Source organism: Heptranchias perlo, chromosome 1 (assembly GCF_035084215.1).
Source record: "Heptranchias perlo isolate sHepPer1 chromosome 1, sHepPer1.hap1, whole genome shotgun sequence".
Lineage (NCBI taxonomy): Eukaryota > Metazoa > Chordata > Chondrichthyes > Hexanchiformes > Hexanchidae > Heptranchias > Heptranchias perlo.
Window position 1 is genome coordinate 102346916 of NC_090325.1, and position 24461 is coordinate 102371376.

The 24461-nt window shown below is 45.0% G+C and overlaps 1 pseudogene; it reads left to right on the plus strand.

Annotated features, from left to right (window-relative positions):
- Positions 1 to 308: 308 nt before the first annotated feature.
- Positions 309 to 24430, plus strand: LOC137303977 (leucine-rich repeat-containing protein 4B-like; annotated as a pseudogene).
- Positions 24431 to 24461: the final 31 nt, after the last annotated feature.

Below are 24461 nucleotides of genomic sequence, written 5' to 3' on the forward strand. Positions count from 1 at the left end.
AGCTGCAGCTGCTGTTGAAAACCTAATTTGATATTTTACTTGTACAGAGTTTTTATACAGGACTGTTGGTATCACAGGCCAGGATAAGACAGCTGTTACATTCAACAAGCTGCTAACATTTTACAGGGTATCAATCCATCCAGAACATCAAAAACTATGGCCAAGTAAATAGGTTACAGTTGAGTCAAAGCTGATAAAGCCAGAGTTATAACAAAAAAACTGGACAAATCTTTAGTGCCCCCAATTTGTTTTTACAAAACCAGCTGATGGTTTAAACCGGTGATCTGAAAAGACAGACTGAAAAGAACATGGGTTCTCCTCTCATTTTCTGTGCAGTTGCCTGTTTTTCATATGTTGCCTCATTGGAAACCTTAGTAACATATTCAACACAATGTCCACCAGAACTGAATGAATTCATTGCAAAAAATGTCTGTTCTGAACCTCAGTGGCCTCAAACTCAGAAGAAGCTACCATGACTGCCTTAGGCACTACAACCGACTACAGGTGAGAAGCTGGAGTTTCTTCATCTTAAAATAATAGTTGATTATAAACTATAGACTTATTGAAGAAAATATCTAATTTTCTTACAGTAAATTTTGAGATTTTAAAAAATAACAGGGTACTTTTGTAATCTTACAATTATGGGAACTAATTGTAAGTGCCATTGGAAGTTAATCCTCTGTATTTGGAATACTGTTGTGCTATTTTTTTTTCCAAAGTTCAGGCAGCAGGTGTTCTTTTACTAGAAATAATTGGAATAAACATTAGAAAGTTTTGGTCCAAAATATGATTGTATTATTACCTATAGACGTAGAGTCATAAATTATAATGTACTAATACGAACTACCAAAATGCTGTGTTCAGAAAATGATCCATCTTCCCGAAATATTGCAAGAACAAAATGTGTATGTGTGTGGGGGTCCGGCTGTGTTACGAAGCTTAAACCTAAGCTACTTTTGCTACTATTGCTCAAAATGAGAGAAAGTGACAACTGAACTACTGTAGTATCCAACGTAAATCAGACCCTATTTTTAATTCCTACAGGATGTAATTGCACTGAGTAGTGTTAGTATACAAACGCCGATCATGTTCACATGGAATTGTTTTGCTCGTTATTTTAATGGATGCATTAATCCATTTAAAATAAACAGGATAATGCCTTCGCGAAAAGAGGGGACAAAAGCATTTCATGCAAACGTGTTATGTAGTCAAATGGATTTTTGAATTTTCCACAGGATAAAAGTTGAGGTTACCTTTCAGTAAAATTCCTATAACACGCTGGTTTATAAACTGCACATCTAAATTAGAAGACAATAATGAAGATGTAACCCGTGCATCAAGTTTTACAAGCCTAACGATTAATGCAAATCTACTTGACATATGAGAGTAGATTTTACACGTTCGCACGCTGGCAATAAAGGTCTGTGTGCGCCGGGAGCACATATCAGAAATTCGGGCGCAGAGGTGCATTCACACTATTGGAAAGAGAATTTTGCACACATTGCACTCACCCACTGAGCCACCGAGGTAACCCCAGGCTTCTTTAGTTTATTCAGTGTTTATTTTCCTGTGTATAGCAATGGCGATAAATGACTGCATCAAAATTTTGCCATGACAGTTTATCATTGAGATCAAGAAGCAAAATGATAACTCACGCTGTGATCCGGAAGGTAAAGGCTATCAATAGTTCTCCTGACAAAACACTAAAGATCAAACATGGTGTTAGAAATGTTCATCAGGCTTATATTTAACATGAAATGAATTTGGTTAACGTGCGTCTTTTATGTTTGGCTCCAGGTCCTACTTCTGAACAGTTCTAATTTAGAGGCTGTAGAGGACACAGCATTTTCAAACATATTCAGTCTTAAGCAGCTCTATCTACATGACAACAGGTTAATGGAGTTTCCATCCAAACCAATGGCTGCACTCACTCTGCTTCAAGTCCTGGTTATCAGCAACAATTACATCAAGGAAATTAAATCAGGTATGTCCTTTTGCCCATCTACATTAACAAATAGTTTATATCCCATGACATAACTGACAGGCACTTGGACAAACATTTCTCCATCAACCAACACCACCAAAAATAGATTAACTGATCATTCACTTTCATGCTGTTTGTGGGATATTGCTGATAGAGTATGACTTGTGCATTTGCCTCCATTACAGTTATTACACTTGAAAAAGTAACTGATTGAAATAGGGATTCCCTGCAAAGAGATATAGAGAGGTTAGGCGAGGGGGCAAGGTGTCAGATGGAGTATAATATGGGGAAATGTGAGGTTATTCATTTTGGTAGGAAGAATAGAAAAACAGAATTTTTTTAAATGGTGAGAAACTATTAAATGTTGGTGTTCAGAGAGATGTGGGTGTCCTCGTACAAGAAACACAAAACGTTAGCATGCAGGTACAGCAAGCAATTAGGGAAGGCAAATGGCATGTTGGCCTTTATTGCAAGGCGGTTGGAGTACAAGAGTAAGGAAGTCATACTACAATTGTACAGGGCTTTGGTGAGATCTCACTTGGAGTATTGCGTAGTTTTGGTCGTCTTATTTAAGGAAGGATATACTTGCCTTAGAAATAGTGCTACGAAGGTTCACTAGATTGATTCCTGGGATGAGAGAGTTGTCCTATGAGGAGAGATTAAGTAGAATGGGCCTATACTCTCTGGAGTTTAGAAGAATGAGAGGTGATCTCATTGAAACATACAAGATTCTGAGGGAGCGTGACAGGGTAGATGTTGAGAGGTTGTTTCCCCTGGCTGGAGAGTCTAGAACTAGGGGTCATGGTCTCAGACTAAGGGGTCGGCCATTTAATACTGAGATGTAGAGGAATTTCTTCACTCATAGGGTTGTGCATCTTTGGAATTCTCTGCCCCAGACGGCTGTGGATGCTGAGCCATTGAATATATTTAAGGGTGAGATCGATGGATTTTTGGACTCTAGGGGAATCAAGGGATATGGGGATCGGGCAGGAAAGTGGAGTTGAGGGCGATGATCAGCCATGATCTTATTGAATGGTGGAGCAGGCTTGAAGGGCCGTATAGCCTACTCCTGCTCCTATTTCTAATGTTATAATGTTCTTAATATTGGTGTGAACTGCTTCAAAATAGTCCAATGTGTTAAAGCAAGTATTATGATATTGAAATTTCAACAAATTAATCTTTCTTTAGCCATTGAGCGAAATGCTTATTCATAGTAACTGGATTTACTTTATTTGTTTCAAAAGAAGATTTGCATTTATATAGCACCTTTCTTGACCTCAGAATGTCCCAAAGCACTTTACAGCCAATAAATTACTTTTGAAGTGTAGTCACTGTTGTAATGTAGGGAAACTACATTAAAAGGACTACAGTAGATTCAAATATTTATAAAAATATGGTACATAGTTTGATACAGGTTTAATATACTTATAGTTACATGCTTACAAATTCCAAGACTAGAGCAACCTATGATTTTCAGATTCTGAGAGAGATGCAAGTTGAATTGGGACATTTCATGTGAAATTTGCCCATTTAGGACAAGGTTGAGTTCAAGTTGACCTACAGCTTTAACAAATGACAATGCCCATTCTGTATGGGTAAGCCAAATGGTTTGTTATTGCTCAGATACAATCAGAAAACAGCATTTTGCACACTCCGCAACTTCCTACACAAAGTTGCAATCCTTGGGCAACAAATACACTACATCTGATGAGAAAACTGATTGATTTGTGATTGGATGTCATACTGCGACAAATCAGTTGCTCAGGTGATGATTAACTTGTACTGGCACTTGAATTTAATGGATTTATACGGAATACTAGTAAGTGACACATTCTTTGGCAGGAATCATTCTAAAATAGTTCTGGATGTACAGCCAATATATCAATCATGTGACATTCATTAATTTGGGATATACTAAAAAAAACCTTCTTCAAAATGTATATATTTTAGAGAATTATGCTGGTTTTGTACTCATCAAGGTGAGGCAGGTCAGTGCTGTGGAATGGAACACCTCCGCCAGTATTATGGGGAAAGGGTGGGGAAATTAGATTAGAGCAGACAGCTCCGGTTGAAGAGCTAGCACCGGCACCAGCATTGGCACAATGGGCTGAATGGTTTTCTTCTGTGCTGTAATTTTATAATTCAATTATTTGTCACCAATATCAATATCAAGAACTTTCAGCCCTGAATAGCATGGGACACATGTAGAGCAAAGAGTGTGAACACGGCATCAATATGAAGTTTACCACTTTTGTGCGTGATAAAAATGGCCATATCAACTAGAAAAATCCAGGTATAAATTCTTAATTCTGTGAGTTATTAATAATTTGTTCAATCCACTGTCATGATGGCAAATATGGTTTTAACAAGAACTTCAAAAATACAGATTTCTGAATAATAAAAATCTATTTTGTTGTACTTCCTGACACCAGGGGAAAATGTCTCTGTTCCTGGGCCTGGGAGTATTGGATCACATAGAGGAAAGTCAGGTGGGGAGGATCGTACACCCGGCTTGATTTTCTGCCCATAGATGAAAAATCCTGTGAGATCCACTGACCTCCATGCCCAAACCTCTGATATGCACCCCTGGAATGCAAAGGTCCATTGTAGGAGCACAAATTTGTAAAATCTACCTTTACAAGATACACCACATTAATAAGTATCAGGTATTTGTTTCAAACTCACTGACAATGGGCTAAATTTTTGTCTTCATGAACTGGGAATGAAAATTGGGCGGTTTCTATAGTGGGTGGACAATCCGTTCTGTCAGATTAACGTCCAGGTGTGAAGACGAAATTCTACCCAATGTAATTCAAAATGTTACATGTTGGTATTAAAGGAATATTTTTATAATGAACTCTGTTTTTGAATAGGTGCTTTTCAGAATTTGCAGGAGCTCAGAGAGCTGTACTTGGGGCCCCAACTGCAGTTTCCAGGCTTTCAATATCAAGCACTCCTCCCTCTGAAAAAAATTAAGGTAAGAGTAAAGCTTTATTGGGGAAGAATAACTTGACAAGATGGGAAGGTAGATGCAGATATTTGAGGCCATTCGATCAATCTTAGCTCATTCATCTATAATAAAAAAAACTTGCAGTCCTCCATCATGCATTATAACTGTCTCTTGAGTGAGTCTAAAACCTTTGCTTCCACTCCCCTATCAGGAAAACCATTCCAAGTGTTGACCACATTTTGCATCAAGAAATTCTTCCTGGCATCTTTCCTAAACATTCATTTCACTATTTTTAATCTAAACTCCCTTGTTCTAGTAACCTGGCATAGCTTGAAATGTTACTCCAGGTTTATATTATCTATGCTGTTTAATACCTTGTGTACTTAGAGTCATAGAGTCATAGAGTGATACAGCACGGATAGAGGCCCTTCGGCCCATCGTGTCCGCGCCGGCCATCAAGCCCTGTCTACTCTAATCCCATATTCCAGCATTTGGTCCGTAGCCTTGTATGCTATGGCATTTCAAGTGCTCATCCAAATGCTTCTTGAATGTTGTGAGGGTTCCTGCCTCCACAACCCTTTCAGGCAGTGAGTTCCAGACTCCAACCACCCTCTGGGTGAAAAAGTTCTTTCTCAAATCCCCTCTAAACCTCCCGCCTTTTACCTTGAATCTATGTCCCCTTGTTATAGAACCCTCAACGAAGGGAAAAAGCTCCTTAGTATCCATCCTATCTGTGCCCCTCATAATTTTGTACACCTCAATCATGTCCCCCCTCAGCCTCCTCTGCTCCAAGGAAAACAAACCCAATCTTCCCAGTCTCTCTTCATAGCTGAAGCGCTCCAGCTCTGGTAACATCCTGGTGAATCTCCTCTGCACCCTCTCCAAAGCGATCACATCCTTCCTGTAGTGTGGCGACCAGAACTGCACACAGTACTCCAGCTGTGGCCTAACCAGTGTTTTATACAGCTCCATCATAACCTCCTTGCTCTTATATTCTATGCCTCGGCTAATAAAGGCAAGTATCCCATATGCCTTCTTTACCACCTTATCTACCTGTTCCGCCGCCTTCAGGGATCTGTGAACTTGCACACCAAGATCCCTCTGACCCTCTGTCTTGCCTAGGGTCCTCCCATTCATTGTGTATTCCCTTGCCTTGTTAGTCCCTCCAAAGTGCATCACCTCGCACTTTTCCGGGTTAAATTCCATTTGCCACTGTTCCGCCCATCTGACCAACCCATCTATATCGTCCTGCAGACTGAGGCTATCCTCCTCGCTATTTACCACCCTACCAATTTTTGTATCATCAGCGAACTTACTGATCATACCTTTTACATTCATATCCAAGTCATTAATGTAGACCACAAACAGCAAGGGACCCAGCACCGATCCCTGTGGTACCCCACTGGCCACAGGCTTCCAGTCACAAAAACAACCTTCGACCATCACCCTCTGCCTTCTGCCACTAAGCCAGTTTTGTATCCAAAGTGCCAAGGCACCCTGGATTCCATGGGCTCGTACCTTCTTGACCAGTCTCCTGTGGGGGACTTTATCGAAGGCCTTACTGAAATCCATGTATACCACATCCACTGCGTTACCCTCATCCACACGCCCAGTCACCCCCTCAAAAAACTCAATCAAATTAGTCAGACATGATCTTCCCTTGACAAAGCCATGTTGACTATCCCTGATTAATCCTTGCTTCTCCAAGTGGAGACTAATTTTGTCCTTCAGAATTTTTTCCAATAATTTTCCTACCACTGATGTTAGGCTCACTGGCCTGTAGTTCCCCGGTTTTTCCCTACTCCCCTTCTTGAATAATGGTACTACATTAGCGGTTCTCCAGTCCTCTGGCACATCCCCTGTGGCCAGAGAGGTTCTGAATATATGTGTCAGAGCCCCCGCAATCTCTTCCTTTGCCTCACACAGTAGCCTGGGATACATTTCGTCCGGGCCTGGGGATTTATCCATTTTTAGGCCTGCTAAAACCGCCAATACCTCCTCCCGCTCGATGTTAATATGTTCGAGTATATCACAGTCCCCCTGCCGTATTTCTATGTCTACATCGTCCTTCTCCATAGTGAAAACAGATGCAAAAAATTCATTTAGAACCCCTCCTACATCTGCCGGCTCCACACACAGATTGCCATTTTTGTCCCTAATGGGCCCTATTTTTTCCCTAGTCATCCTCTTACCCTTAATATACTTATAAAACATCTTAGGATTTTCCTTTATTTTGCTCGCCAGTGTTATTTCATGGCCCCTCCTTGATCTTTAATTTCTTTTTTAAGTATCCCCCTGCACTTTTTGTACTCCTCTAGGGCTTCCTCCGTCTTTAGCCTTTTGTATCTGCCAAAAGCCCTCCTTTATTTCCTAATCCATTCTCGTATATCCCCTGACATCCAAGGTTCCCTGGAGTTCTTGGAACCACCCTTGACCTTTACGGGAACATGTTGCCATTGTATGGTCTCAATCTCCCTTCTGAAAGACTCCCATTGCTCCGATGCGGATTTTCCTACAAGCAGCTGATCCCAGTCCATTTTGGCCAGATCCTGCCTTATCCTATTAAAATCGGCCTTCCCCCAATTTAGAACCTTTATTTCCGGCCCCTCCCTATCCTTTTCCATGACCGCCTTAAATCTCACCGAATTATGGTCACTGTCACCAAAGTGCTCACCTACTAGCACTTCTTCCACTTGGCCGGCCACATTCCCTAGAATTAGGTCCAGTACCGCCCCCTCTCTTGTAGGACTTTCCACATGCTGGCTCAAAAAGCTCTCCTGGATGCACGTTAAGAATTTTGTACCCTCTAAGCCTTTTACACTCTGAGTATCCCAGTTAATATTGGGGAAGTTGAAATCCCCCACTATTATTACCCTATTATTTGCACAATTTTCTGAGATTTGCCTACATATCTGTTCCTCTATCTCCCCCTGACTGTTTGGGGGCCTATAGTACACTCCCATCAAAGTGCTTGCCCCCTTTTTGTTTTCAAGCTCCACCCATATGGCCTCATTAGAGGAACCTGCTAATATATCATCCCTCCTTATGGCAGTAATTGATTCTTTAATTAATATTGCGACCCCCCCTCCTCTTATACCTCCCCCTCTGTCTCGCCTGAAGATTCTGTACCCCGGAATATTGAGCTGCCAGTCTTGCCCCTCCCTCAACCATGTCTCTGTGACAGCAACAATATCATACTCCCATGTGTTTATCAACACCTTCAGTTCATCCACCTTATTCGCAAGACTCCTTGCATTAAAATAGATGCCATCCAGCCTTGCCCTCACATATTTGCCCTGTCTTCCAAGCTGACTTGTTTTTTTCTCTATATTTGGCTACACATCACCCCCTATTGTAGCTCCACTCTGTATCCCATCCCCCTGCCAAGTTAGTTTAAACCCCCTCCAACAGTGCTAGCAAACCTCCCCGCAAGGATATTTGTCCCGCTCTGGTTCAGGTGCAACCCGTCCGACTTGTATAAGTCCCACCTTCCCCAGAAGCAGGCCCAGTGATCCAGGAAACTGAAACCCTCCCTCCTGCACCAACTCTTTAGCCACGCATTCATCTGTTCTATCCTCCTATTTCTATACTCACTAGCCCGTGGCACTGGGAGTAATCCAGAGATTACAACCTTTGAGGTCCTGCTCTTTAATAAGAACATAAGAACATAAGAAATTGGAGCAGGAGTAGGCCAATCGGCCCCTCGAGCCTGCTCCGCCATTCAATAAGATCATGGCTGATCTGATCCCAACCACAAATCTAAAGAACACAAGAAGTCGGAGCAGGACCCGGCCACATAGCCCCTGGGCCCTCTCCGCCACCCACAGGGCATTGACCGATCCGAACTCAGCTTCATGTCCAATTTCCTGCCCGCTCCCCATAACCCCTAATTCCCTTTACTTCTAGGAAACTGTCTATTTCTGTTTTAAATTTATCTAATGATGTAGCTTCCACAGCTTCCTGGGGCAGCAAATTCCACAGACCTACCACCCTCTGAGTGAAGAAGTTTCTCCTCATCTCAGTTTTGAAAGAGCAGCCCCTTATTCTAAGATTATGCCCCCTAGTTCTAGTTTCACCCATCTTTGGGAACATCCTTACTGCATCCACCCGATCAAGACCCTTCACAATCTTATATGTTTCAATAAGATCGCCTCTCATTCTTCTGAACTCCAATGAGTAGAGTCCCAATCTACTCAACCTCTCCTCATATGTCCGCCCCCTCATCCCCGGGATTAACCGAGTGAACCTTCTTTGTACTGCCTCGAGAGCAAGTATGTCTTTTCTTAAGTATGGAGACCAAAACTGTATGCAGTATTCCAGGTGCGGTCTCACCAATACCTTATATAACTGCAGCAATACCTCCTTGTTTTTATATTCTATCCCCCTAGCAATAAAAGCCAACATTCCGTTGGCTTTCTTGATCACCTGCTGCACCTGCATACCAACTTTTTGATTTTCTTGCACTAGGACCCCCAGATCCCTTTGTACTGCAGTACTTTCCAGTCTCTCGCCATTAAGAAAATAACTTGCTCTCTGATTTTTCCTGCCAAAGTGCATAACCTCACATTTTCCAATATTATATTGCATCTGCCAAATCTCCGCCCACTCACCCAGCCTGTCTATATCCCCTTGCAGGTTTTTTATGTCCTCCTCACTCTCTACTTTCCCTCTACCTAGCTCCCTAAATTCTTGATGCAGGACCTCATCTCCCTTCCTACCTATGTCGTTGGTTCCAATGTGGACCACGACCTCTGCCTGCTCACCCTCCCCCTTGAGAATGCCCTGTAGCCGCTCAGTGACATCCATGACCCTGGCACCAGGGAGGCAACAAACCATCCTGGAGTCACGTTTACGGCCACAGAAACGCCTGTCTGTTCCCCTTACGATAGAATCCCCTACCACTATAGCTCTTCCACTCTTTTTCCTCCCAGCCTGTGCAGCAGAGCTACCCCTGGTGCCAGGAAGTTGGCTGCTGCTGCCTTCCCCTGATAAGTCATCCCCCTCAACAATATTCAAAGCGGTATATTTGTTTGAGAGGGGGACGGCCACAGGGGACCCCTGCACTGCCTGCCTGCTCCTCTTACTCTGCCTGGTGGTCACCCAATTACTTCCTGCCTGTACAACCTTTACCTGCGGTGTGACCATCTCACTAAACGTGCTATCCACGACGTTCTCAGCATCGCGAATGCTCCTTAATGAATCCATCCGCAGCTCCAGTGCCGCAATGCGGTTTGTCAGTAGCTGCAGCTGGATACATTTCCCGCACACATGGTCGCCAGGGACACCGGAAGGGTCCCTGATTTCCCACATAGAGCAGGAAGAGCATAACACGGGGCTGGGCTGTCCTGACATGACTTACCCTTTAACTAATTAATTCAAATGAAATGAATCCCACCAATTTCACTTCAATTAAAAGGTATACTCAAGGGCCCTTGCTGAACAGCAGTCCCCCACTACACAACAGAGACCCGAGAATCCACAAACTCTAACCTTAGACAAATTCAGCAGGAAAATACTCACCAGAACTTCTTTAAGTTCCCCTCTCAGTGAGCTCCATCAAAGCTAGAGAGCTTGATTTCTCCGGTCTATTCTTACAACTCAGAGCTGTGACACGAAAGAGCCTCATGGCTCTTTTCTGCACCACCTCCATGGCTTAAACTTCTATGTCTCAATGACTAAAACTGAAAACAGTACTCAAGGTGAGCTCTGACCAGGTCACTGCACAATTTAACATGACTTCTTCCAACTTATAGTCAAACTCAACTAGCATTCTGTTTGGTTTGTTTATTGCTGCCGTAGTGATTTGACATGTTAAGGGTTGAATCCAGTATCGCTGCCAGATCCCTTTCCACTTCAGCGCAATTGACGTAGTCTACATAGATTTTAGCAAGACTTTGTGACAAGGTCCCACATGGCAGATTGGTCAAAAAAGTAAAGGCCCATGGGATCCAAGGTAATGTGGCAAATTGGATCCAAAATTGGCTCAGTGGCAGAAAGCAAAGAGTAATGATCGACGGATGTTTTTGCGACTGGAAGGCTGTTTCTAATGGAGTGCCACAGGGCTCGGTACTAGGTCCTTTGCTTTTTGTGGTATACGTTAATGATTTGGACTTAAACATAGGGGGCATGATTAAGGAATTTGTGGATGACACAAAGATAGGTCGTGTGGTTGATAGTGAGGAGGAAAGCTGTAGACTGCAGGAAGATATCAATGGACTGGTCAGATGGGCAGAAAAGTGGCAAATGGAGTTCAATCCGGAGAAGTGTGAGGTAATGCATTTGGGGAGAGCAAACAAGGCAAGGGAATACACAATAAATGGGAGGATACTGAGGGGTGTAGAGGAAGTGAGGGACCTTGGAGTGTATGTCCACATATCTCTGAAGGTAGCAGGACAGGTAGATTAGATGGTTAAGAAGCATGTGGAATGCTTTCCTTTATTAGCCAAGGTACAGAATATAAAAGCAGGGATGTTATGCTGGAACTGTATAAAACACTGGTAAGGCCACAGCTTGAGTACTGCGCACAGTCCTGGTCACATTACAGGAAGGATGTAATTGCACTACAGAGGGTGCAGAGGAGATTTACGAGGATGTTGCCAGGATTGGAGAATATTAGCTATGATGACAGATTGGATAGGTTGGGGTTGTTTTCCTTGGAACAGAGGAGGCTGAGGGGAGATTTGATTGAGGTGTACATAATTATGAGGGGCCTGGATAGAGTGGATAGGAAGGACCTATTTCCCTTAGCGGAGGGGTCAATAACCAGGGGGCATAGATTGAAAGTGATTGGTAGAAAGATTAGACTGGAAATAAGGAAAAATGTTTTCACCAAGAGGGTGGTGGGGGTCTGGAACTCACTGCCTTGGAGGGTGGTAGAGGCAGAAACCTTCAACTCATTTAAAAAATACTTGGATGTGCACCTGAAGAGCTGTGACCTGCAGGGCTACGGAGCAAATGCGGGAAAGTGGGATTAGGCTGGGTGGCTCGTTTCTCAGCCGGCGTGGACACGATGGGCCGAATGGCCTCCTTCTGTGCCGTAAATTTTCTATGATTCTATGATTGATTCAACGTTAGCTATTTCCACACCGTGCACTAATGACATCTGTTTTTCTTCCAATATGGAATACCTGGCACTTGTCTGTACTGAGTTTCATCTGCCACTAATGTGCCCATTTGCAGATTGTATCCAACTCCTTTTGTAGGTTCCTGCCCACTTTCTCTGACTTGGCTGTCCCTCGTTTAGTGTCATCTGCGACTTTGAACAGTTTGCATTGGATTTTTATATTGAAACCATTAATATAGATTATGAACAGTAAGGACCTCAGGACTGATTCCTGGGATATTCGACTGAGTACCCCCTCCCCCAACCTGACCATCACTCCCTTACAAGTACTCTACCTGCTGCTTTCTTTTCTTCAGCCAATTCCTTATCCCACTGCTTTGAATTTCAGTAGTAGCCTTTCATAAAGAACTTTATCAAAGGCATTTTGGAAATCTAAATGTACATATGGTTTTCCGCTCTCCACTTCTTCCAAAAGGTTATTCAGACAGAAACTTCCCCCTCTAAAGCCACATAATCCATTAGATAATTCTCATACAAATAGTTCTCAAGTTTGATCCTAATAATCAATATCATTATTTAATCAGATTTTGATGTAAGACTGCTGGGCCTGTAGTTGCCCAGGTTGCATTTGTCTCCTTATTGAATATAGGTACCATGTTTCCAATCTAAGGACACCTTCCCAACATTTGGTGATTCCTTGTGATGATTGCCAGCATTTCACAAATTTCATCCTGGTCTCTCAGTGATTTAGGATGGATACCATCCCTTCCCAGGGGGTTGGGATGTTAATAAACAACTTCTCCCAATCAATCTGTTTCAGCTCTTCACTCAAATTCTAATCGCCAGCTCTTATAAAATTGCACACACCTAGGTTTTAGTTGTGGGCAGTGTTGAATCCGATAGTTATACTGAAATTAATCATGTTATGGTCTCTATCATTAACTGGTGCCTCAAATTCCCCTTTCTGTCTGCTGCCAGGTCACTTACCGTCAATAAGTCGGGCTAAGAATTGCCTTTTGTGGCTTCCCTGATGCACCGGGCCATGAAGCAATCATGCATTACACTTACCGGTTCTTATTCTTAACCACTTCAGCATTCCCAGTTTATATTTAGTCAGTTGAAATCACCCACTAACCTTCCTCTGTTCACATATGCTCCTTATCTCTTCGTGAAGTATCCTGTCCTCCCTCATTCTGAATAGTTGGTGTGTAGTAAATCTCTGGTGTTACTTTAGCTCTGTGCTAGAAACCTCCAGCTGCAGTATTGCACTGAGTAGTTTTTCCCTTTTCACATAGTCTAATTCCTTTACCCCCAAGTGTCTTTGATATATAATACAACAACCCTCCTTTCCCATCTATTCTAAGAATGTTGGTCTTTACCTCAAGGGGGTTGAAATTCAAAAATAAGCAATTGATGCTTCAGTTGTACAGAACCTTGGTCAGATCCCATCTGGAGTAGTGTGTTCCGTTTTGGGCACCGAACCTCAGGAAAGATTTATTGGCCTTGGAAGGGGTACAGTTCAGGTTCACCAGAATTATACCAGGGTTTAAAGGGTTAAATTATGAGGCCAGGTTGCATAAACTTGGCTTGTATTCCCTTGATTTTAGATGGTTGAGAGGTGATCTAATTGAGGTGTTTAAAATGATTTTGGGATTCAACAGGGTAGATGCAGACTGAAGTCAGTCAATTCTATTTTAGGGAAGGTCGGGAGCTAAGAACCATACACAGATATAGCCAGACACATGTACAGGCAGATATGAAGGAAGGCAGAGACCAGGCCTCTAGAATCTCCTCAGAGGAGCTGGTAAAGGTTTTGGGCTGAAAAGTGTTGATGTGAATATCTCCATGTGTACAGAGCACAAAAAGATCCTGACTGAAGTTAAATTATTTCCTTCAGGTGCTGATTCTCAGAGGCCTCAATCTTACATTTGTACCAGTCATTAATCAAATGCAACTGCTTCAGAACCTGGACTTATCTGATAATAAGTTGGTAGAGTATTATCGCAGTACTTTTATGAACTGACCAAACTACAGACACTGCGGTTGTCAGGTAACAGTGGACACTGGCTAGTGTTTTTATTGGATGTTAAAGTTTACTTCTAACAGTTATTCAAGAGATGCTTTAGTGCTTCTAATTTACCTGCAGTTCATTGACATTATTTGATTGCAATTTCTTCCAACAGGAAGGCAATTATTTTGTCACATAGCCTGAGTATAGATTGACAAGCATATAGGGAAATTAGAAATAAAAACAGAAGATGTTGGAAATACAAAACAGGCTCATTAAGAGAAAAGTCAGGTTCAGGTTTTGAATAGAATTAAGAACTGAAAACTGGAACAAAAAAACAAGCATTCTTTTTCTTTAGTTAAGGTTTCCCCTCAACAGTCGTTGACGGGATGCTTGACTGTGTCTATTCTATTTCCTGTACCTCTACTCTCACCCTCACCCCCTCCTCTCTCAACAACTAGGTGCCCTCTTGTTCTCACCTTCTGTCCTACCAACCTTTGTATTCAGCAGATCATCATGTACCACCTACATGATCCCATCACATCTTCTCCTACCCTCACCCCTCTATGTTCCAGAAGGACTGGTCCCTCTAGAATACCTTCTTCACTCTTAATCCACCTCTACTTCGAGTGGCTCTTCCGCTGACAATTTTGCATGCGGCTGCAACAGGTACAACACGTCCATTCATAGCACGGTCCAGGGTCCCAAACTCTCCTTCCATGTCAGGCAACAATTTGCACATAGGGGTCAATTTTAACTGTTATCACCAGGCGCGAAACCGATTTAAACCCTGCTCGATTTTCCTTTCCATTGACTTCACTTCCCAGTCCTACGCCGCTCTCTCTTTGGTCTTCTACACTAATCCAACTAGCTGCAAGCAGTTCTCAACCCAACCGTCAGGAACAGCAGAGATTATAATTGATGGATGGAAAACCACAGGCTGGGTGTCCAATTGCCAATTTGCATTCCTGGTTTATACTGAGTGTAGCAAAGTGGAAAATCTCTCCTACTGACATATTTTTCCAGGAACTCTGCAGCCCCCTGGTTGAACACTGATATTAGTGACATCAGACTTCAGCTATTGCCCACATGTTGGTTTCATTTTAGTCCTGCATTCAGGCTTCATTCCAAATACCCCCAGTTTTCCCTTGGTTGGGCCTCTCACTGTCTTAGTTGTTTGCATATTCCTTTGTTTTTAAAAAAAATGTCTTTCATTCCCTCACTGAGATGATCTTAACTTCCTGCTTTCCTTTAAGCAGGTATCAGGTCACTTAACCCATTAGCTTCTCCTCTGATTGCAATATCTAATGTTGATTTGTTGTTTCTATCTCCTTTTTCCTATTTTACTAAAATGCTTGTTTATCTTTTTGTTTTCAATTCTGAAGAGTTCTGCTCAAAACACTAACTTGTTTTTCCTCTCCTCAGTCCTTGATGTATATTTTCAGCATTTGTCGTTTTTTTATTTTTTAGTTGTAAAGTTTTACAGTTCTGAACATGTAGTAATGCAGAGGAACCCCATCGACACAAGCAATGGACTGTATTTTGTGTAGAAAGACATGGATTGAAACAACAAATTTAAGAGACACATGTCCCATTGAAAACAATGGCTAGATCTGACTGCATGCAGCTAGTTCTGTCCACTGGTCACCACATATAACTCTGCTGTAAAACCGTAGGATCTGTATTGACCTAACAGAGCCATAACTTCACTGAAACCAATTTTTTTAAATATCAAATTTTCCTCATCTAAAATCACAAGGACAGAAATTTACATTTCCATTATAGGCAGCTCCCTTAAGTCACAAAATGTAGGAATATTGAGAAACCATGGACAGCGTTAGGACCATACAACCAAAGCAAATGCACTGGGCTCCGAGAGGAACCAGTATGTATAAACATAAAATAAAATATGCACAAATCTCAATGCTTTCATTATCGTTTTAAAAACATCAAAATATGAATTATTTTGTTTTCATTCAGTGATATACTTCCTGAGGGGTTTACAATTTGAGTTGGGTTTGAAATCAGGTAAATATGCACAAACTGTCTCCCTTTTCCTTAACTCTACTCAATTTCAAACATGAACTCATTTTTGCAAATCAAAATAATATTTTTTCGTGTCTCAAAACAACAATAACATGCTACTTAGAACAAATAAAAATTAAGTAAGTCATGGACACCCATCTTGTCTGATAATAAAGTAGGTTTGTACCTAATTATTTCCCTAACTCAGTACATTTTCTCTGAATGAATCAACGCCCTTCAATGTATGGTCATAGTGAGGGAATCACTGTGCTCCTGACAATAGCCATCCTCTCTCAATCATGTTTAAAGTTCTACTGGGGGTTTCTACAATTCTGTGTCCATCTCCCTCCCACACCCTGTGCCGTCCAGTCCGACTTTCAATCATAGACCATGTATGCTCTGATCTTAATATTCTTATATTTAATTCTGTTATCCAGCTCGCTTTTTGGAAGAAGAAGATCCTTTCTCTGATGCCACTCCTTTCACAAAGGCGACTCTCAAGAGCAAATACCTCTCCCAGTTCCATCTTATTTTTTTTAATTCTAATATCTTGCCATTAGTGTAATTAGTTGCCCAGTGCATTTACTGCCGCCTCCGACCTGTTAACTAATATTTCCCCATAAAATGTCAAAGTGATTCTACACATTGGGAAATGAGTCGCACTTCCCAGGTGCTGAATAAGAGTGTGGAAGTCCCTACAGTAAAGATAACAGCACGTGAAACAAAGAGAATTACAAATTAAATCGCATCTGTTGCAGAGACAGATCTAGGTCATTGTTTCACTCTAATTATTCTTTTCTTTTAGCTCATCTGATTGTCTTTATTTTTTTTAAAAGTTGGCAAATAAACTGTGAATTGTTCTTGCAGGATCGGGAATTACATTCATCAGCAAATCAGCCTTCAACTCTCAGAAGAATCTGAGGCTGTTGGACTTATCCAGGAATGAGCTGGTCATCCTTTCCAAAGATTCACTCAATCCCATTGTTTGGTCAGTAGGTGGTGCTGTGGGCATTAAACTGGCCCAGAACCCATTTCACTGTGATGCCAGCATGTGCTCTATGAAGAAATGGTTGGACATTGTAAAGGTACAAGCCTGCTAGCTGCCTTTGAAATTAATAGAAATGCATTTACACTTAATTTGTAAGGAACTGTTGAAATTGATGTCATCTTTTCAAAAATAAAACCACTAAAGGCTATCCAGAAAGTAAATATGTTAAAAATTACAATGTATGACTCCTCCCCCCAGTCTTCCCTTTAAAGTGCAAATGTGCCTCTCCCTACAAATAAAGAATTCTAACTTTAAATACTATACCTGTAAGAACATGTCCTCTCCCTGTAACTGGCAGTGACTCAGTCACCATGCTCCAGTTGGAAACCCCCCCACCACCAAATGCTAATCTCTCACTTACAGCCAACATCACTCACAGCCTAAAATACTTACTGAAAATAGTGCACATACACATAGGCAGCCTGCCACTGTACACTTTTTCAAACCTTCCTTCTCCAGGCATATGAACATTTGTGATTCGCCTGCGAGTGATTTCAAGGCAATAACCTATAAGAAATAGGAGCAGGAGTAGGCCAATCGGCCCCTCGAGCCTGCTCCGCCATTCAATAAGATCATGGCTGATCTGGTCCTAACCTCAAATCTAAAATCATGTCCAATTTCCTGCCCGCTCCCCGTAACCCCTAATTCCCTTTACTTCTAGGAAACTGTCTATTTCTGTTTTAAATTTATTTAATGATGTAGCTTCCACAGCTTCCTGGGGCAGCAAATTCCACAGACATCTCAGGGTTCACATGATGGTTATAAGCCGCTCCAACTTCACTCTTTACTCTCACTGCTCATACAATCGATAAGATTATTACCCTAAATCAGTGCTGGGGATCTATCCATTCATCTATATAATGTCTGAAGTGACATCCTGGGTGTAGTGTCTGATATGAATATGCCAGTTCTCTCTTTCCTCATCAATTAAGTTTACTTGCTGCCGTTTTCTGCTTTCCAACTGGTTATTTTTTTTACTTTTATTATCTCTCTAGTCATATTGCACAAAACCATTCTACTCCCAAAATTTGTCTCCAATCAGATTACACACTGTAATAAACATTCATCTGTGAGGAAACCTTCTGACAGCGACTCACTTGCCCCACTATAGACCTCTAAAAATATTTATACCACAATACATTGAAAATTCAAAAAAAACAAATTCACTCATCCAACCAACCAATCGTCGTAACAACTCCCCCTTCCTGTATGATCCAATGCATCTGCAGGACCTCATCGACAGCCTCAAACTCAAGAACACCCTTCAGAGCACCAGATCAACTCACACCCCTGTACTCCACAACCTGGCCCAGCTGAGACCTGAATTTCTGAGGCCTGACAACTTGACCCTGCTCACACCCTCACAGCCCATCCTGAGTGCATTGGCTCCAGTCCACTCCAGGCCCTCCCTCTCAGACCCAGAGTAATTCAGCTCTGCCCCCTTCCTCCCAGACTGACCAAAGTGCTGAAAAAGGATAACCAAAACGTGACAAAGCTAAATGGCAGATAAATTGTTACAGGAAACTGTCTGCAGACATTAGGAGTGTGAGAGAGACAGCAAACGAGAGGGAAACTGACCATAATAAAGACTTAATCACTGATTCATTTTCTGTACTGACACTTTTAAAATAGATTTTAAATAGTATTCCAGAATTATATTTAGGTTATAGTATTTCAGACCTGCGAGGTACTGGAACTGGAGCACTTGGGGCAGACCTGAAAGGCAGGTAGTGAGCAAGGATGGGCCTGGAGCATTCACAGGCACCCCTGAGTATTGTAAATCGTTCCATTCGCTCCCTTCCTCTCGGACCCACCCCCAGTGCACCGACTGATTCAGCTCAGCGATTTCCCTCTCGGGCCTGCCTGAGGAGATGGGGGAAAGCACAGACTTAGAGAAAATGACAGCGAGAAGAAGTGACGAAAAGGGTTTGAGACTAACAGGGATGACAAAGTATGTGAGAGGCATAGAGAATCATTCTCATGATTTTAATTAAATAATAATCTATAGTATTTCTCTCGGTAAGGTGTTAGGAACAGTATACTAAAACGTACACCATGTATAGTCCAGATTTCATACAGGCTGTAATATTGGGCTCTTGTTTTTCACAGTTGCAGGTACAGCTGGACAGGTTGTGTAACAGTCCTGACAGCCTCAGAGGACTCTGGATGAGCCAGCTTTCACTCACTTGTTTTAACTGCTCAAAAGAGCCTAGTTTGGGATTTTTACCGACAGCATCTCATGTAAACAAAACTGACATTGTGAATTCATTTCTTGGAAAAGGTAACATGCAAATGTTATTGAGTATTCTAGTTATTAAGTTGTGGATTTTTACTTTATTTTCATGACCGCTTTTATCGCCCCAATTGGTGACTATTTTTTGCATTTTATCATAATTGTTGCTGCAGCTGTACCTTTCCTTCTCATCATCTCCATAATATACTTATTATCAGTGAAGTCAATTCAACAGTCATTTCTCATGAGACACTGTGGTTGTAACAGTGTAGAATCTGCTCAGCAAGAGAGAGAGAAGAGACAGACACAAAGGGCTCGATTTTGGGATCGTGTTTCCAGCGGGGGGGCCCGAAAATCCCGATATCCGGTCACGTGACCGGATCGCGACGAAATCCCGGCCACTTCCGGGTACCGCGCTGACGTGCGGGGCTGCGCGCGCAAGCCCCGCTGGTGGGAATCCCGCAGGCAATTAAAGCCAGCGGGGTTCCACTTGAGAGTACTTACCTTGCTCGTTGTGGTCAGTTAATGAGCTGAAGCAGCTGTCAAAAGAGGAAGTGTGGGATTTTCGGTTCAAGGCAGTGAGTTTCCCACACTGGGGGAAACAGTCCCTCCTCAACCAGGCGTGTTGCAGCCAGCAGCCTGTGGCAGGTGCCAAGGTGCGCTCCACGGGGGAGAGCCCTCACCCACGCAGGAGGCCACCGCGTCACATAGGGCAACCCCTGCCCTCCACCACCCCCCACCAAGCCAGAGGACAGACCGACACGAAACCGCAGCCCCAGTCCGAGGAAACACCCACCTACCCTGCACAACCCCTCAGACCAACACCTGCCAGATGGGTGGTGCGTTGACATCGTCGGAGGACGAACAGCATGACCAGCCCCAGCAGCCTCGCAGTCCACGCCGTCCGCCTCGGAGACGTGGGGCCCCCCAACACGGTGCTGCGGCACACCCACCTGCACAGAGAGATGCGTCGCAGGAGGCACTACCCTCCGCACAGGGTGTACAGAGCGAGGCTCAGCTTCATGGACCTCTCCGAGGAGCAGTGCATACGTCGGCTCAGAGTCAATCGCCAGGTAGTCGCCGACATCTGCAGCCTCCTTAACGACGAGCTGCTCCCTGATGGACCAAGCAGCATCTTCTTACCTGTCGCCGTCAAAGTCACCACTGCCCTCAACTTCTTCGCATCCGGTTCCTTCCAGGGTGCCACCGGGGACATCACCGGGGTCTGTCAGTCCTCTGCACACAAGTGCATAAGGCAGGTCACCGATGGGTTGTTCCGCAGGGCCTCGCACTACATCAACTTCGCCATGGACGAGCGCAGCCAGATGGAGAGGGCGGTTGGATTCCATGCCATGGCCGGCTTCCCACGGGTGCAGGATGTAATCGACTGCACCCACATCGCAATACGGGCACCTCCGCATGAGCCAGGGCTGTTCATCAACAGGAAGGGGTATCACTCCATGAACGCGCAGCTCATCTGTGACCACCGCCAGAGATTCCTACACGTGTGCGGCAGATACCCCGGCAGCTGCCACGATGCCTTCGTCCTCAGGGAGTCCGCCGTCCCGCCCATCCTGCAGGCACCCAACGCCAGGCACCCAACGCCGGCAACGGCTGGCTCCTCGGCGACAAGGGGTATCCCCTACACACGTGGCTCATGACACCTCTGAGGAACCCCATCACCAAGCCGGAGCGTCGGTACAATGACAGCCACACTGCTACCAGGTCTACAATTGAGCAGACCATAGGGCTTCTCAAGATGCGCTTCAGGTGCCTTGATCGTTCTGGGGGAGCGCTCCAATACACACCATTCAGAGTGGGACGAATCATAGTTGTCTGCTGTGCCCTGCACAACATGGCCCAACAGAGAGGGGTGCCGCTGGAGGAGGCCCCATCCACACCCGCCACCCACATTGAGGAAGGCGAGGGCGAGGAGGAGGAGGAGGAGCAGGAGGCGGAGGAGGAGGATGCGCCAGAGGATAGTGGACGACCCATGCGCCGAACCACGACTCACCGGGATGGTCGCCGGGCCAGGGAGGCACTCATACGTCAACGGTTCTCCTAGAGTCAGACACTGCGAGGCGCTCGCATCTCCTCACCTGCACATGCGAGCGGCCATACCAGCCCCCTCCACTGAAGAGTGTTGCCAGTAATCCTGCACCCACAGCAGTGTGCCCAATGGGTGGCAGCAGGTGTTCGCCGTCATGATGGCCTCCACGGAACGCACCTATTGCACAGGCCGCGGAAGAATGGACGAGAGGTGGCAGGAGTGGTGAGAATAGAGTATTTAATATCTCCAATGTGACATTATATTAAAAAAAAATGTACAAATTAATAGACACCCTGGTGTATTCCCTTTGTGATTATAACGCCTTTGCATTTCTTTTCCGGGTACCCCTACGTGGTGCTACCCCTGTGGCTCCAGCAGAGGTAGTGGCAGGTTGCTCGTGTTCTCGCCTTGACCGGGTAGATGCTTTTGGCGGACGGCCCCTGGGTTTCGGTGCCCGTGAGGGCACCTCCACAGACTGCTCCTCCTGCACCGGGGCAGGGGCAGACTCGGCCACCTGGAGAGGAGGCACCATTGCGGGTACTGGTTGAGAGGTGGGCGATGGGTGGGACGTGGGGGCGCCTTGAGAAGCGTCCCCGCTTCCATGTCCCCGGTCACCATCATCCCTCTCTTGGCCACGGCCCACATCACCCCTTCCACCCTGCTGGACGGCAGTTTGGATGGCATGTGTGAGGCCTTGCAAGGCCACCCCTAGTGTATCCGTCAGCCTGTTGATGGCGGCGGAATGTTGCTCACCCTGAATCCGTACAGACGTTGTCAGGGCCTGCAAGGACTCGATCTGGAGCTGTGCGTGACGCTCGAGGGAGGCCAGCCTGTCCTCCACCGCAGACAGTCCCGCACCTACCCGCGACACTGTGTCGCCGGTACCCTCCTGTGCCTGCGCCACCAATGCCCGCATGCAGGAGTTGGACTCCTCCATCGCCTGCGCTATTGTGGACAATGCGCGCGGCACCTCTGCCAGTACCTCAGCAATTAGCTGGTGCCCCTCGACGACTCTCCTTTTCACTGGTGGCCCCTGGGTTCAGCATCTGGGTCCGGCTGAGCAGAGCCTGGAGATGAGTGCTCCCTCCGTCGCGGACCCTCCGCGGCTGCCCCTGCCACCAGGGTCTGCTCATGCTCACTCGTGCACGGTGACTCACCAAGTGCTACCCCAACTAGTTGGCGAGGGGGACCCACCGAGGTGCGTGTCTCTGCGCTGGTGGATGGTTGGCTCTGATGTGACGATGCACCCTCAGAGACCGCCATGTCCTCTGAGGAATCGCCCTCCTTGAGCGCTTCACACACAGACGGACCTGCAAGAGAACAGAGGGCACTTTGAGGCATGTGGACCAACTTGACAGTGCGCCTGATGGCAGGTGATGATACGGTCACTCGCGATCATGGGTGTTGAGTGTCAGCTTTCCCTTACCGGCTGTTTCGGCAGCGACACACTCGCCATCAGCCACCGACAGGCAATGTCGCGTGCGGGCGAGGTCCAGCGCCTCCACCTCGGCGTCGGTCAGCTCCACCACTTGCGGCGGCCCACCTCCGGTGCGTGCCCTTTCGCGATTGTTCTTGCTTCTCTTCTGTGAAGGCAAAACACAGATGTGTGAGTGGGTGCGTATTGCATCGTGAGACGCATCGAGCATCGGTGTGGTTGGGTTGAGCGTGGCGCGGAACGGATGGGAGGATGCGTGGGCCACGTGCCCATCCCATTGCATGGGGATTGGGGTGTGTGGTAGTGTTCGGGTGGGGTCAGGGACGGTGGGTACTTGCGTGCACGGCGAGGATGGTGAATGAGTGGCTGTGAGGATTGCTGATGGAGCGCAGTGGTGGCTGTGCAGGAGGGGTTGTGATCTGTTTGGCGTGATGGTGGGGACGGGATGTGGGAGGGTGCGTTGGTGTACTCACCTTGCCAGACCTAGTCAGGTCATTGAAGCGCTTGCGGCACTGCTCCCAAGTCCTTGGGGTGTTGCCCCTGCTGCTCACCTCCGCCGCCACCTCTGCCTATGCCTTCCTGGTGGCGGCGGCAGGGAACTTGCGTCCATCTTCTGGGAAGAGCGTTTCCCTCCTCCTCCTCACGCCCTCCAGCATCAGCTGCAGTGCTAGGTCTGAAAAACGGGGCGCAGCCTTTCCCCTTGGCTGAGCCATCGTCTCAAACCTCTTGATTGCAGCAGGAGGGGCTTTGGGAGACTGCCCCTTTAAGTGGAGCTCCTACATTGCGTCGACGGTACTGCGCATGCGCAGCCGGCCGGCACGCAGCTGGGGAGCGGAGAACCCGGAAGCAGGCCTTAATGGGTCCAATTATCCCGCGATCGCGTGGGGGACGCACACGATTAGCCGTCCGCGTTTTCGACGCTCCCGGAGGACCACCCGCTGGGAACCCGCAGGCCTGCTAAATTCGAGCCCAAACAGTTTTCTTATATAAGCTGCATTTTCAAATCCTGTGTCTACAACACTTAAACGAACATAAACAGATGCCACTCCACCCTCCTCTGTAAAACTCAGACATATGATCCCAAAGTCTTCCAGTTTTTGATTCTTGGTCTGTATTAATATTCTCTGCCTCCAATATGGTGAATGAAGATTTGGAAAGAATGAAAAAAACTTGCATTTATAAAGCACCTGTCCTGACCTCAGGATGTCCCAAAGCGTTTTACAGCCAACAAAGTACTATTTTTACAGCCAATGATTTACTAAAACTTTCAGCTGTGTTTGCCAATGCAATGAATGGAACAACACGAGCCCAAGATATTGTAACACTTTTAGCAGGTGAGTAAGTGTTTGGATTCAATAGCTCTTTTGGGACACAGCCTTTTTAGCTTTGCTTCCTGTTGATTGCTACAGACTTAGAAAATTCTTCCCATTGATTTTCGCTACTCATACACTTAAAATAGGATGCAATTTAAATATGATGATTCTTAAATTGTAGCATTTACAATGTGGCGCAATAGTTTTATATTTGTTTACAAAGATTTTACTTTTAATCTTTAGTGTCTCCGGGTATCTGGTTTATTTACGTTTGAAATTGCCCATGCTATCCTTCCAAGTGATAGTGTTTTGAGAGAATGAGAAGCATCCTTAGGATATACACCAGGGACAA